The 16,644-nt window shown below is 39.2% G+C and overlaps 1 protein-coding gene across 1 annotated transcript in view; it reads right to left on the reverse strand.

Annotated features, from left to right (window-relative positions):
• CUL1 (cullin 1) overlaps window positions 1–16,644 on the reverse strand; it is an 81,821-nt gene that overhangs the window by 64,004 nt on the left and 1,173 nt on the right. The gene's annotated exons all lie outside the window — the stretch shown is intronic.

Consider the following 16,644-nt stretch of genomic DNA (forward strand, 5'->3'; position numbering starts at 1 on the left):
TTATTTCGTGACAGCTATTATCAATATCATTTATATTAATGCTCATCGACACTTTGAAATTACAGTTAGGTACAAAACTCACTCTGCAGATCTTAAATAGGTAATAAATATGTAATATGTTAAATATGTTAAAGTGTAATTCTCAGAGGGGATGTGTTTACTGTACTTCAACATCTTTCAAGGTTAAAAAAGGCAAAACGTTGCACTGTAAAAGCGATAAAAACAATTGTGAGCCATATTTGGCAGACAGGATCTCAACCAATTAATTGTATCCTCTGCTTTAGGTAACGCCTGGCAACGAGATAACTGTAAATAAATGATCAACTCACAAGCACAGTCTCATGGCAATTCTGGGTTAAATGATGATCATCCAGGCACTCCTGAATCTGTCTACGTGAAATTCTTTGTATCACTAAATTAAACACTCTTTAAAAAAAAGTTCTCATGCTGGCAAAACCCCAAGTGTAAAGGAAGTTAAAGAAAAATAACCCAAAAGAGAAAAGTAATATTACTAAGAGAATTTCTCTTAAATAAGTTATGTGAAGAAACCTAATCTAGAGGGAAGATGAAGAGCTTAATTTTAGATATGATAAATGTGAAGTGATTAAAAAAATGATTTAAAAAAATAACACCAAAATGAAAATGTCCAAGCAGGCAGTTTAGAACTGTCACCCAAAGGAAACTGCGCCTGAAGAAGCAAATTCAATAATCTGCAAAAAGGTGAGACTATTGGCATCGACATGAAAAAATCTTCAAAGTGTGAAGGAAGAATTTAATAAAGACTTGAGCTTATATTTAAAGGACACGGGGAAAATGAGTCCCTGCCTTCCACTCCCCCTGCCGCCCCCGCAAAGAGAAAAAGGGTGCCGCAAGAGATGGGGGAGTGCACGGAAGGAGCGCCAGGAGGGCAAAAGATGGAAGACGGGGTACTTTTAAGAAACGTCTAGTTCTCGACAGTGTTAAAGGTCTGAGATAAATCAAGAGAAGGTCTATTATAAAAAAGTCTCTGGTGGTAGTTAAGTGCCAGGAGACAGTGGCCTTGAAGAATTTGGCTCCAAGAGTAGACGCCAGGCTGCAGGCCAGGAGAAATGGACCACTCAGAACAACGTGAGAAGATGCTGGCCTCTCTCGCTGATGGAAACCAACAGAAGCCCACTTCTCCTGTTACCTGGTGTCACAGGAGGGTTCCTGGACTAGCTGGGATAATGGGACGACTTACTATCTATCCCCATTCACCGCTATACAATGAAAGTATGAGTGAGACTTGAATTTTCCCTTTAAATTCTAAAGCTAGTAAGTATACAAGCACAACTATTATAAAGCTTGTAAGTGAATATGGACATAACCACTTTCATGCTTTAACTTCCAGAACCAACCACATATCTTATTCAAAAATAATGTACAGCCAATGAAAATTATTTGCAACAGTAGTCTCATAATAAAACTCTTGTGCAGGTCTCACGGTTGAATGTATGTAACCTTGAATTCAAAGTCTGATATAAAGTTGACCATATTCTGCCTGTGTTCATGCTTCCCACTGCCCTCTAACAGGGGGATCTCATCAAGATGACCCCCCAACTCAGATCACCCTCAGATAGGAGTTAGGAAATACTAAGCCCATAATTCCAGAGAAGAGACAAACACAGAAACTTCAAAACGACTGAGCACCACAAGTCAGATTCACTCAGGAGGAGACTCTTGGCTCCTATGATGCCAGTTCTAATTCTGTTAACTCATTTTACATGCAAGACCCATGTACCAACTTCTTAGAACTGTTGTAAGATTTAAATGAGACATCCTACGTAAAAATGATGTCTGGTTCCATGCCTGGTACACAGTGGAATTTCCCAACTGATATCTCTCTTTCTTCCTTCTAAAAAGAATAATAGGGTGGTAGGAGATGATCCTTAAAGACCCATTTAATTTGTCTGACTTTAGTCAGGAAATGATTAAAATCCATTAAATGTGAGGACATTTTCAGTATGTTGAACATTATTCAAGTAATATTTACAAAACCTCCCTTAAAAATAAAAGTGGAACAAAGCTATAAAATCCCTAGAAGACGACATAGGAGAAAACCTAGACGAACCCTAGTAAAATGATGTTTCAGATAGAAAACCAAAGGCAGGATAAGGTAGACTTCACTGAAATTAAAAACTTCTGCTCTGTGAAAAAACAATGTGAAGAGAATGAGAAGACAAGCCACAGGAGAAAATATTTGCAAAAGAACTGATAAAGGACTTTTGGCCAAAATATATAAAGAACTCTTAAAACTCAGTAAGAAAACCGCTAAAAAAACCAGGCCAAAAACTTCACCAAAGAAAATATAGGGATGGCTAATAAGCATATGAAAAGATGCTCCACATCCTACCTCATCAAGGAAGTGCAAACTAAAACAATGAGATACCACCAAACACCTATCGGAATGACCACAATCTGGAACACTGACCACATCAAATGCTGGCGAGGATGTGGGGGTGACAGGAACTCCCATTCATCGCTGCGGGGATGTGACATGGTGCAGCCACTTTGGAAAAGTGTGACAGTTTCTTACAAACTTCACATAACTCTTACCTTATGATTTAGCAATCACTTAGAAAGGATTTCAATTTTAATTTTGGTTAAACACTTTTTGTAAAACTATTTTATTATCACTCATATAATCTGGCAATTATTCTCCTTAGTATTTACCCAAATGAACCGAACACTTATGTCCAAACAAAAACCTGCACAAGGATTTTTACAGCAGCTGTGTTCATAATTGCTAAAACTTGAAAGAAAAAAAAAACAAGATATCCTTCAGTAGGTGATGGATAAACTGTGGTCCACCCAGACAATGTGATATTACTCAGCACTAAAAAGAAATAAGGTATCAAGCTATTAAAAGACATCAAGGAACCTCAAAGGTCTATTACTAAATCAAAGAAACCAATCTAAAGAGGCTACGTACTACAAGATTCCAACTACATGACATCTTGGAAAAGTCAAAACTATGGAAACAGTAAAAAGATCAATGGCTGCCAAGGGTTTGGACGAGGGACAAATAAATAGGCAGAGCGTAGAGGATTTTTAGGGCAGTGATACTATATCCTGTATACGATAATGAGGAATACATGTCATTATTCATTTGTCCAAACCCACAGACTATACAACACCAAGAGTGAATCCTACTGTCAACTACGCACTTTGGGTGATGATGTATCAATAGATTGATCCATTGTAACAAACGTACCACTCTGGTGACTGATACTTATATAACATGGGAGACTGTGTGTGTGGGGGGGACCAGGGGTATATATGGGAAAGCTCTGTACCCTCCTCTTAACTTTGCTGTGAACCTACAAGTACTGTAAAAAAAAATCAAGTCTTTAAAAACAAACAAAAAATTAAGAGGCTTACTTTTGATTTTTATATTTTGCTCATGAAATATACTTGTATTTTGTAATCTAGAAAACATGAGTATATAAAAACCTAGTATTGAATATCAAATACCATATTTGCTTAATTTTCCTTAATTCAAAATTAGGCTATTTTGCTAATTATTCCTATTTGATGTTTAAATAAGTGGATTTTACATTCATAACTTTTAGCATAAAAATGGAAAAATATGTCAGTAATTAAAAGTTCTCTCTAAACAGAACACCTAGCTTTGGGACTTTCAGACCTAACAGAAGCAACATCTCCAACTTGTGAGCTCTGTTCTGTGGATGGAGGGTAGGGCCTAACTCATATGAATCTGCAGCACCAAACACAGTACTTGGGCACACGGCAGGTGCTCCACAAATACTGATGAATTTACTATTCTAAATATTTGGAGGACATACTTGAATCTCTGATGACACTTAAAAACAAAAAACTGCTCAGTACATCAGCATATAGAATTATAAAGTAAGAGACATGCTGGAACATGGTTAATTACATGTCATTTTTTTCCTATGGGCAGAGTAATAGTACTGAAAAAAAATGGGGGGTACAACATTTACATTATGTATGAAATTTAAGAGAAATATAATTATTCAAATAAGTCATAAAAACTGTAAAACTGATGGCTTTAAAAATTTAAGAAACAAGGCCAGGACGTACCATCCCGGGGCAAAGTGAGAACACATGCATTTAAAGCTTCGTGGTTTAGTCAGTCCTCTCTATGCCTCTTTCTCCCACTTTCTAAAAATGAGCAGAGCTTTGAAATTAGTAGACCCTCAAACTTACACAAAGTGAATGAATATAGCTGCCTTCTCCTGGAGATCGATCTTTGTCCTTCTAATTATATAACACAGAAACATGCTTATTCAACTCATTCCCCCCAAACACATACAACTTTATAATTAGGATAAACTTCAGATGTCATTAAGTATGGAATTTTCTCCGACGAACACCTTAGTATTAGGAAAATATTTTCATTCTCTTAGATTTGGTACTTGAACAACTAATTAATAGAAGGTCTTCTGAGATCCTAAAAATCCAATCAAAGCCTTAAATATTGTTTACCTTATAACTAAGATTCGGTCAGCATATAAACTCTCTGTTTTAATTAACATGTGACTTACAAGTAGGGTGACACAAGCATCACTGGTGTGAACTGCTTTAGAAAACATGAAAACGTGCAGACGACTATAACCACTTAAAATATACCAGGTGTTAAAGAGACGGTTTGTCCGCATAAACTAGTTTTAACTGCTAAAGACTAAATTTCAGTTCTCAGTTTCAGCACAATGCTTTTATGAACACATTTATTCAATCATCTAGCTTGATGCTTGCATTTTTATTTTATTTCCAAGCACTTGCATTCACTTTAGAACAAGGAAAAATGGTATTAGATTTGATCATGATTATCTATAGTATGTATGTCTTTCAAATTGAGGACTGTGACCCATTAATGTGTGGGTCATGACAGTGACTTTGTAAATGGAAACGAACTTTTCAAAAAAGTGAAACAGAAAGAAAAGAGCTCATAGAACATACCATGTTAAGTGTTGTTCGGGTCATCTTTTATTTCAGTTATGTCTCTGTGTACATGGGGTTATCCTACAAGATACGTTTCTTACTGTGGAAACAATTCAAGAAGCATGGAGCCATATTACACAGTGACATGACTGTTTTGAATAGTTAATATAGAAATGTATGTGGATGTCTGTGGGGCTTCAAAGTTCTGGCTCCCCAACTCACGGGCTTCCTCGCCTCCTGTGTCTGTAAGGACCTCTAATGGGGTCAATAACAGTACCTGTCTTATGAGGTTGCTGTGAGGAATAGATGTTATGTAAATAAAATGTTTAGAAGAGGACCTGACACACAGTAAGCATTTGCTACTATTCATATTAACACTTCTACCAAGTTTAGCAGGTGTCCCTGAAATTTCCTAACATGGTACTTAAATTAAAAAAAATTTTTAAATATTTCTGAGGAGGAAAATGTAAAAACAATCATGCTTTTTTTTTTTTTTTTAGTCAAAATGAAGGAAATTAATGTTGCCTGAAAATTTTACAATACCCTAGATAAGTGATGCCACCAAGGACAGTACTTCCTCCGCATGCCCACCAAAGTGTACCCACAGTTAGAAGCCGGGAGTTCATATTTGATGGACCTGGGGATCCACAGAGAAGCACTTTTACATTTCTCTAGATGCAACCCTGATTTTCAGGACTTTTTTTTTCTTCACCTACAATTTAGTTTTAATTAAACTCTATGAAAAACTCTCTGAAATCTCATTTTTTTCTTAAAATTCATCTGAACCTTTCATTCTAACCATTTAAAAAAAACAAAAAACAAAAAAACAGTATGCTTTAAAATACCAGCTTGAAAAATGTTTCTTACCCATCTTCTAGTTAACGGGTGACCTGCTAGTGTACTGAATCCACCAAGTTTGGAAAACCCACTACTGAGTGTTCACTGCACATCGGCATCCAATTTCTCTTCTGTCTTGGTGCCATGGCATTTTAACCCAGACTAACGCAGATTCACAGATATAAACAGCAATCGTTTTCACTCCTAAGACGGCAGGATGCTGGTGGTACAGGAAACATCTTCAGGCGACCAAGGGTAGCAATCTAGACATGCACCTTCAGCCAGGAAGGCACAGTCCCATGTCACATGAGGGGCAAGTTTCTCCCTCTCTGGCCTTGGCCTGCTCAAGCACCACTTCAGGAGAGGATGCATTATTCTAGTACAAATGCTGTTAACTTTCGTTTAAATGAAATAAGCTTCAACTCACAGCTCCCCCGATTCTGTTCAACTAATTTCCAAATATCTATCCCGTGTGTAAAGTTTGTCCTTGTAGGTGGTGGATGCCACGACTTGAAACATTATCTGCTAAATAAGCAGATTCTGAAAACTCACTAAACAAGAAGTTATCTGCCTAATCCAGGTTTTCCAGGCTTTTCATTTCTTTTCTTTCCACTAACACAAATAAATTAACGCTAAGTTAATTTCTGATCAGCAACTTTTCCTAGCTAAGTGAATAAGACACTTCCCGTTTCACTACATACTGGTTTAAAAAAGAAAGAGTTGTACCCCTACCATGCTCCTTTTCTGATTTGGAGCTTTTGTTTTGAATATAGTTTACCAATTTATTCTCCCTATGAAGGTCCCCAGAGGAACCAGCACCCTCTTTTAAGTGAAATGGGCCCAGTGGATGGACTATGGTCCTGACTACTCAGACTTACAATGAGCTCGATGCCAACTACTGCCCCGGTGGATCCACCTGTCAGACATCTACAGTCCCCCAACTATGCATGTGTTCAGTGCTGCACTTGATAAAAAGCATCTTGTTGAAAATGTCCTTATAAGCTACTACAACACGAAGTACTTGGAAATTTAATATTTTCAGACATTATAGATATTGGGGAAAGGGTATGAGGAGGTACAGAAAACACAAGTGTGTGTGTTTAAGTCTGGACTCTGACCAATCAAGAGTAATTAAAGCCAGTCTCTCCCCATCAATCTAGTACATCTGTGCTCATGAAAATACACTATTTGATAACAGCCTTCAAATAAGAATTTTTCTGGAAGGCAGGAGAGGGTTTTTCTTTTTTAAATCGTCTCTCCACTGATTCAAAACAACTTAGCCATATTTATAACAAAAGAAAGAAATCTTTTGTTATAACATCAGCTGTAACATCAGCTTCACCTTAGAAGATGATTCTGTAACAGATTCAAGTTTCTAGCATTTTTTACTTATTTTTTTTATTAAACAGCTCCTAGTTAAGACACATTAATTTGTGTATTTTCTCAAGCAAGTCTTTCAAGCTTATGCTTCAAATAGCTTTTTTGAAAACTATCGAACCACATTCCCAGCTGAAAATATAGTTAATATTTTTTAAAAACCAGAATCACAAAATCCAGGTTTTCCTTCTAGTTTTGTATCGATGACTCATATATAAAAAAGGGACACTTCAGAGGATGTCGGCTTCCAAACACAATTCGATTTTCTAAAGTAAAATTTACAATTTTTTAAATTAAAATTTATACATCAAAACTTTACAAATAAATCAATTCCTGCAAAGGATAAGTGGATAAGTGGAATAAACTATAGAGAAAGCAACACATTATAGGACCAATTTTTTCAGATCACACACACTGAGTATGCACTTACACTGTCTACACTAGACTGTGGATAAAACAAACTAATCTTCCTCTGCATTTTGAAAAAAAATCCTTTTAATGTAAAACTCTAGTTCTTGATTTACTGCTGCCAAAGGAGTCATGAGAATGTTTTAAAATCACTTTTCACTACAACTGCTAAGGGAATCTACTATCCTAGTTATATACACACACTCACACACGTATTTGCATAACGCGAGGTTTGTTGGTTATAATTTGCCAGTTCTTTAATCATTTTCCATAAACTGGCCTATCGACAGAAAATTTCTACATTTATCATTATAGGTAAGTAAAATCTCAAAGTTATCAGAACTTCCCCAAACTGGTTAGCTTTGTTGAAATTTCACTCAATTTCATTACTAAAAATTACATTCCAAGTTTGAAGAACTGGGACAAGACAGCCAGCCAGGCTAGTTCTGTGCACATAGCCAAAGTGGCAGTATTTTTTTGAGCTTAAAGGGATGATGAGATGAGATTGTGCGGTAAAGGACTAACAAGGACTGAGAGTAGAGCCCTCTCTACCAAACCATGGAGACTCAAATACCCGCTGGCGATAGACTTTACAGTCACATGACATCTGTGTCATTAGGCATGAGGATGAAAGGGCCACATGAAGCTGGAGATAGTAGGGTCTAAAAGGAAGGTATGAATACAGAGCATTTGGAAGAATAAGACTTGGTAGCTCACTGAATATGGAAGAGAAAAATTAAAAGTCTTGGACAGAATGCTACAAATAAAGCAGTTGCACATGGTTTAGGGAGCAAATGAGATCAGCTGGGGGCAAGCTGAGATGGAAGGGCAGGTAAGGCACAAGGACAAGCCCGAGGGCAGGTGTGAACACAGCTCAGCTGGAAGTGAAAGAGCTGACGGTTACCAATTAGAACTGCTTCAGCCAAAACAAAACTGAAAACCCCCACAACAAAATAAACTAGAACAGAATCAAATCAAAGAAATGTCTTCTAAATGTCCATTAAGAGAAGAAAAGCTAGAACTGAAGAGCAGTTTTCCCCACAGAAGCCAACGCCGAGAGATCATTCAAGAAAAAAAGGTGACCCGGCCCAGAAGTCTGGAAAACACTGCATGCAGGTCATACCCCTTCCTGAAGTGGCCAAAATGCTCTAGAAAACAGACTTGGTTCCGTTTCCAATCTAATTTGACCTTCACATGTCATGTGAACAGTGTTCACACTCTAGGAACCACCAAGCTAGAAACACAAGAGAAAAAACAACAGGAAAGAATCTAAGAGAACTTTTAAGGAAAGCCTGAGTTTAATAGACTGAAAAGCTTTTCAAACTCAGGCAATTCAGACTTTTAAAGAAAAAAACAATTTGACATAGTATCTTTATAATTAATATTACAAACCAGTATTTTCCAGGTTTAAAAGTTACCCATACATATGACACCACCAAGAAAACGTTAATGACACATGCTTTGATTTTGTTGCTGCTGCTCCTTACTCACGGATTTAATGCTGATCCCTGTGCTTTAAATTGTTTTTGGATTCCTCCTACAACATCATTTAGGATTTAAACAAGGAATAATGTGAAGCTTTTCTTTCCTAGACAACCGCACCTATGACCCTGTACTCATTAGGGTTCCACACTCCCCCAAAGGACACTAGTGTTTCAAGATGCTGATCAGTGCCCCATGAAAGAGGGGCAAAAAACAAACACATTGATTACTATATACATCTCTATGGCAAGTCACGTATTTTTTCACATTCTATGCTTCTAAAAGCAGTATGTGTTTGGGGTGGTTCCATAGAGTAGTGGCTAGTACGTTTAAGTCCCAGCAGAGCCACGGCCCATACTCCAGGTGTGCCAGGCCCCGGGTGCACGCCATGAGCGCATGGGAAGAGATGTCCCACCTTCATAGATCCAGTTCTTAAGGGGAGACAGCAACATCCGTGGGTCAGGGGTAAAAGTGGGGAGAAATTAAGAAAATAAATAAAATCAGTATATGTTCTAAAAATAAAATCCATTCTTTAATATGGGAGTAGAGTTTTCCCAAAGGCTAGTATTAACTTGAGGGTAACCGTATATACACACATGCACATACCCTGTAAGATATATACGTAGGATACATTATCTCCCTATAAGAGTGGGGCAATGTGTAAGGATATTAACATATTAAAGGCTGCTCCAAATGAAACTCAGCATTTCCTACATTCATTCACCAATCTCCCCTCCCACCCCCATCCCTTACATGTCACAGAACACAGATGGGCAAGTACTGTTCTAAACAAATAAAAATACTGAAGATGTGGCAACATGTGGCATGGTAAAGCTGAGCTCTTTCTTTTCTTATTGAAGGGGTTCAGAACAGGCCCCCCCCCCAAGATGTGCCACTTCGGCATGTGGATTACTTTGAGCTGAAGGCAATGGAGACCTGGTGGCCTCTCGAGAAACTCCCATCTCTCTCTCAAACAATTTAAGTTTGGTGCCTTGCCTATAATGAGCTACTGCCAGAAACAACTTTTTATGATCTACCAACAGGGCAGGGCAAACTTCTGACCACCGAACATCTGCTCCTACCTGCGTGAATGACGCCTCCCCTCTGAGGCCCAGGGCGCCTTACGTCATCCTTAGCTCAGACAACATATACATGTATTTTAACTCTGTCTCTGAACTTCTCATGTATGGGGTCTCTGACCTTCATGTATGTGCGGTTCCTATGTGTATCTATGTAATTAAACTTCGTTCTTTTCTCTTGTTAATTTCTCTCAGGTTGATTTAATTATTACACCAGCCAAAAGAACCTTGAAGGGCAGAAATTTCTTCCACTGCCACATTATAAAAATAGCGAGCAAAACAAACACTTCACAGTGTCCCAAGTGATCACATGCTCCGCATGCTTCACCAGGTATGCCTCAACCCAACCCAACCCAACTCAACCCGACCCAACCCACCCACGCCCACCCCACACAGGACAGTCACGCCCACACGCTCAAAAAGGTACTGCGGAGAAGCTAACTCCAGGCAAAACCAATTGACAGGCTAAATGTCTACAGCACCTCGAAGCCTTCCCTTCTGTCTTTTTGGGAAGACCGCATCAAATACGAGACCCTCTGACTTGGGGAGTCTCCACCTGATGTCTGGCTAGCGAAACACGCCTGCACTCCCGTCCATGTCTGCCTTCGACCAGGAAAGCGAAGGAAAGACTGGTTTGAGGTGAGGCATCTGCAAAGGGAGGAGCTCCCAGTCACCACCATGTGTTCTGCCTGGTTCGCACACGCCAAGCGCCGAATCAACAGCGGCATGAGAACATGCGAGAGGAGCCTTACGAAAGTCTTACAAGGACTTTACATCTGTGAGCTGAGGGAGGTCAAAAGAAACCACTCTTAGACTCTTGTCTTCTCTACCCTCCCCCATACCCAAATGTCTCCTAGTTCTCAAACATGAGCCCGGGGCTCTCCTCCTGGTATTCCACTGGGTCTGACTAGTCTGTGGCCCATGGTTGGTCTGCCACCCTCGTCCAGGATGGCAGAGCTCTCCTTCCAGTCTGACTGGAGCAGGCCTGGTCCCTTCTGCAGGGACGGAGGTCTGAGCTCACTGGCCTTTCTCCCAGGTCCCGACTATCAGATGCTGCCCAGGCACACTCAACTATTTTAGTTAGCATGTGCTTAACTTAATTTCTACATAGTAAAGGCATCCCCCCACCTCCCAGCATTTGGTGATGCATTTCTGTGCAGTTATTTTCTCTTAATTCCAATAGTATTCCTAATTTCTGTTATTTAAAATACATTTCTTAAACTGAAAGATAACTTAGCTATAGAACTAAATTTTTTTCTATTTTTTTTTAAGCAAATTTATGTTTTTAAGCATAATGACAAGTTTAAACATTCAGATTAAAAATACATCTATCACTAAGCATCATGAACTAAGCAAAAAAGGAGAGGAAGTTCACATTATCACTAAGAAAAGAGAACTTCCACACTGAAGACAATTCATCACTACATTATCCAGTGTTATAATTTCATAAACTACCAAATCATAAATGAGTTTCAGGAGATTGAGGCAGTTTCATGAAGGCCATGAAAAACTTGAGGGAACTGGAAGCAGTTGAAGGATTAAGGTATGGGGAAAAGAATGGGAAGATTAGCCCAGCAAAGGAGAAATCTGACCCCAGGAAATACCGCCTGCCAGAAGTCAGATATTTACCCCAGCAGCAGCACACCTGGAAAGGGACCTGCAAGCAAAGCGAACACCAACGCCATTGCAGCATTAAACTAAGTGGAAACACCTTGCTCGCAAGTCGACCCACTGTTTCTATTGTTTTTTTTTTTTTTAATAAAATAATCCTTTATATTATAAATGCATGTGCACTGTAGAAAAATGGAGAGGAAAAAAACAAAAAGAATAAGCTAAAAATAAGCCATAATTCCACTGCTCAGAGATAATCACTATTAACATTTTGGTTTATTATCTTTTTTAATGCATATACTCACACATCAAAACAATTTTTAAACATATGTTGTTTTATAGCATGTTTGTCATTTAATATATACTCAATAGTCATTAAACAGTGTTAGAGAAATGAAAAGATTTATCTAAACAATGCTGAAATAATAATCCGTAATAGCAAAAAAACCTGAAAACAAATGCTCAGTAAGAGAGCATTAGTTAAATAACAGTGTACCCATGACTAAAAATTAATCTGTCATTTTTAATATTTTCTTAAACTAAATCCTTAGAAGTGGATTAGCTATTCCAAAGTACATACATATTTTATAAGCTTTTGTTACATATTTCGCTCAGAAAAATCATACTAAATTATACTCTTTCTAGCAACATATAAGTAGGCTCATTTTCCCACACCCTCCACCTTCAGAAGTGGCTTGTTTTTTTAAGGTGTACCAAAACTTTTAAAAACTATCTCATGGACTTGCTAGTACTGCTAGTGAAGCTGAATTTTTTTTCATGTTTCTTGATCCTTCTTTCATAAACTAGCCATAGTAAGAAAAGAAAATGTGCTTGTCAGTTACATATTTTTCTGTTTGCCATGTGCTTTTTAATTCTGTTTATGGCATTTTAACATATAGAATTTTAATTATTTTAAAGTAATCAAATGAATCATCTCTTTCACAATTCCTAATTTTGATGTTATGCTTAGAGAGGCTTTTCCCGTCCTGAGATCATTTGTAGTATCTTTTTGTTCTTAAATGTTTTTTTGAAAATATTTTAAAAACACAAAGTTCACTACCTTAAAAGTATAACCATTTTTACTACTTTAAATGTTTTCACCAATGCACACACCCTTTATGCACACATAAAATGGCTGTACACATTTCATACAATCTGTTTTCCAAGGCATTTTCTGAGACAGGCCATTTTAAAATCTGCAGAATGTTAAATCTGAACAGTCTTAAATGGTTTTAAAAGTTTCGCAGTCAACAATAGTCCCAAAGTTCCAGAATTGTTCATTTCTATCCCATCAGTGCCCAATTACTCTCCTTCCATGTCCACCAGTTACTAAAAGACCAAGAATAAGCTCATTCCTGGTAGTCCACCAAGTTCTGAATTCTGTCATAACTATCAATGATCAGATATCAATCCTTAGAGCATTTTCACTGTGATCTTTTCTCCCCTTCCACCCGCATAGAAATCCTACGCTTAGGAAGTGTCTGGTTGGAAGCTGGAGCTCTGGAATGCCTGTCCTGTAACTCAGGCTTTATCACCCACTAGGCTTCACCCGAACCACTCAAAGCCTGGCTTTCTTAACCTGTATCCCGTACGGTGGACTAAACAATAAGTACCTACACTTCATGGGGCTTGGTAAAGATTTTAAGTGGGAGGATGTTCATGAACAAAATAGGAATTAAATGAATGTTGTTGTGGGCAGTGTGTTAAGGTACCAGGGACAGATGCGTACCACACGGTCCCTACCCTAAAAAGGGTCCCTCTAGTGGGAGAAACCATGTCCAGTCAAAGAGTTAAGTGCTAGGACAGTGACCTAGCCAGGGACTCATGGGATCCCAGGGATGTCTCCCAGCCTGGGGTGAGAGAGAGGGTGGGGCGGGGAAAGGTGTCAGGGCTTGAAGCTGAGCCTTTCCTTTTTAAAGGAGCAGTCTATCTAGCCACAGCAAGGGGACAGTACTCTAGACAGAGGGGATAGCATGAGGAAAAACAGAAGGGCAGCATGGGAAATTCTGGGAACTGGAGTGGAAGCAGGGAAGGGGTCTCTGCTTACTTGATCCAAGTTTCCCCAGAGAAGAAATTTAAATGACTAACTCAGGCTTCACAACTCTGCTTCTCAAACATGAATAAGACTGAGCTTTATAGGACAGTTTTCAAATGCTGTTAATGTTAAAAACTATGAAATAGCTATGGAATACACTGCTTTGAGGGCCTAAAGAAACCTTAAAGAGTCAACTAAAATTCATCTCATTTTACAAATGAGGAAATGGGGGCCCAGCAAAATAAGCTCAAACTAGATCCACGTCTTCCCCAAGCAAAATGTTCTATGCTTGAGCAAAAATGAAACACAGTTTTTAGAAGCCAGAAAATATCTGTGTGAATAAAAACTTTAAAAGACATTTAGTGCCATAATAATCTTGTTTGTGGTGCACATTAAATATATATATTATAAACAGGGAGGTTAAAGTCCTTAGTAACAGAATAAAGTCAAGGTTTTATTTAAATTTACTCTTCATTTAATGTTCATAACTCGGTTTTGAAAAGCAAACACAAGAACATACCGCGCTCAGAAACTACCAGGTATCAAAAAAGGCAAGGTAAACTTTGAATTGGTCCTTAAAAATGGCATACTCTTTTTTCCAGACATTATCTAAAAGACAAGTTTGAAATTCATACCCCCAAAACATTTTATTCTAGACTGACTCAACTGCTGAGGGTAGAAAGCCCATGGCTTTGAGACCTTTCGAACGGCTGAAAGAGCAAAGAATATAAACACAAACACATTTCTAAGTATTTTGGGCCCTAACTTTTAATTTGAAGAAGGGCAAGTAACTCCTCAACCTAAAACACATTCATTTTAACTTCCCCTGCTTAAAGAAAGGCACACACACCATGCCTGCTGGGTAAACTGGGAGTGAACTGATACAAGGCCCTGAAGGACCCAAGAATGGCCCCTCCGGTAAGAGATGTCTCAGATCACAGTACCAACACTGGGTTTGCCTCATCTCTCCAAAAGGAAAGAGCTTTAACTTTCCATTTTCAAGGCAAGGTTGCAATACTAAACCTGGGGTGAAAGACCTCCATTTCTTTTTTAAATGTAAACCTTAAAGCTAGTTTTGAAGGAAAAAAAGCAAATTAAAGTTTCGCAATTTGTTTTCGTGGCACCTTCCTGGATTGCCATAACTAAACAAAGCCTGAGCATTTTTCTATTGGGGCCCTGTATTAGATATTGGAGTTAATAATAATTATAATAAAGCTTACATTCTTAACCAGCGTTAGTGCAGTGACCGTTTCCTGTGGCCAAAATCAAAAGAGATCAAACACCAGGTCAGAATTTTTCCAAAAGATGTACTCATTCAAAAAACAACGGAGGTACCCATGACCAAGTTCTATGCTACTGGGGCTGGGGATGCAAAAAAAAAAAAAAAAAAAGGATTATCCCCTCCTTTCAAGGAATTCATAGCCTGAAATGCATAGGAAATGAGGCTATACTGACAAGACAAAGATAACATTCAGTAAGAGGGAAAGGAGTCTAAGGGGCTGTATGAGCTAAGGAAACTGCAGAATCAGCTCAGGCAATTCATTTGTCCCTTGGTCCTCTTTATGATACATTACCTGATGGTATATTAGGAAATGCAGAGCATGCCTGCAAGGACCTGAGCTTGTGGCTGACACAGAGAGGGTGTATTTCATAAATTAGTGAAATCCTAGTATATCTAAAGATTTTTCCCTCCTCTTTGGCAAAATCGTTAAAAATGACACCAATAAGAAAAAAAGTTTTAACATTTTTAGAGAATTCAGCAGCCCCTCTCAAGCTCAACAAGCACTCCTGAAACCTCCCAAAATGGGCATAATAGTTAAGCGAGCCAGTCTTGCATTTGCATGCTTCAGAATTTGAAATGCGATGCAACTGTGTCTAATTACCACAGAAAGCAACAAACAGAACTTCCAAGTAAAAAATTTTCTAATAGCCAAGAACCTTTTTAAACAAAAAAAATTTCATATTCAAATTTTTTCTAAACAGAATGACTGCTCTCTTGCTTTTTAAATATTCCCTCTTTTGCTACACAACCCAGAAACTCCAGGATTTCAGAAAATCAGGTAGACAGGGTGGCCACAAAAGGGAGTGTTAAAACTACACACACATCTGTGGAGTGTTAAGGTATGTTTAGGTCCTCCTAAAAGCTCAGAGCGTAAAGTAAAAGTGACTTTAGTTCCCTGTCACCTCCTAAATGCCTTTCAAAAACAGTGTGACCATTTACTCCACTCCTAGCTTGGGCTGTTTTAATGTCACCACGGGAAAGGCCATTACATGGGGCAAATAAATACCTAAGTTGACTGCATTCCGTATTTGCACACTAACCACCCCAACTACGAACTAAAAGCAACAACAGCCACCCAATGGGAAAAGAGAGTCCTATTTTTGGCAGAGGGCTCGCTAGAGAGAGAAAACCCTTAACTCTGGGGATTCGTCTACAGGAATACTTGTAAAGCATTTGCCTCTCTCTGGACCATCATCACGTCTGCGGGACACAACGTTCCCCAGGTGGCAGAGAGGGCCCCCCCGGCCGCGCGCAGGTTACCTGCTGGGTCAGTGCGCGCTCCCGGCGGGCGCAGGGTCGGGGGCGCGCCGAAGCCGCTGAGCGGACCGGGCACCGGGGGGCTCCGTCGCGTCCCGCCGCCGCACTCGCATCCCTGCGCGCCTCCCCGGCCCGCTCCCCCAAGGGAGCGGAGCAAAACGGCGACTATTACCCAATAATAGCGACCTATACAGTCGCAACAATGCAAGCGGGGAAGAGGAAAGCAGCGAGGCCGCGGCTCCCCGGGCGCGCGATCCCACAACCTACTGGAGAGCACGAGTCCGGGCCGCTCCGGGGAGAAGCGCCCCCGAGGGGAAGGGGCACGAGGCCGG

The sequence above is a fragment of the Pteropus alecto genome, unplaced genomic scaffold, assembly GCF_000325575.1.
Source record: "Pteropus alecto unplaced genomic scaffold, ASM32557v1 scaffold48, whole genome shotgun sequence".
In the NCBI taxonomy this organism is placed as follows: Eukaryota; Metazoa; Chordata; class Mammalia; order Chiroptera; family Pteropodidae; genus Pteropus; species Pteropus alecto.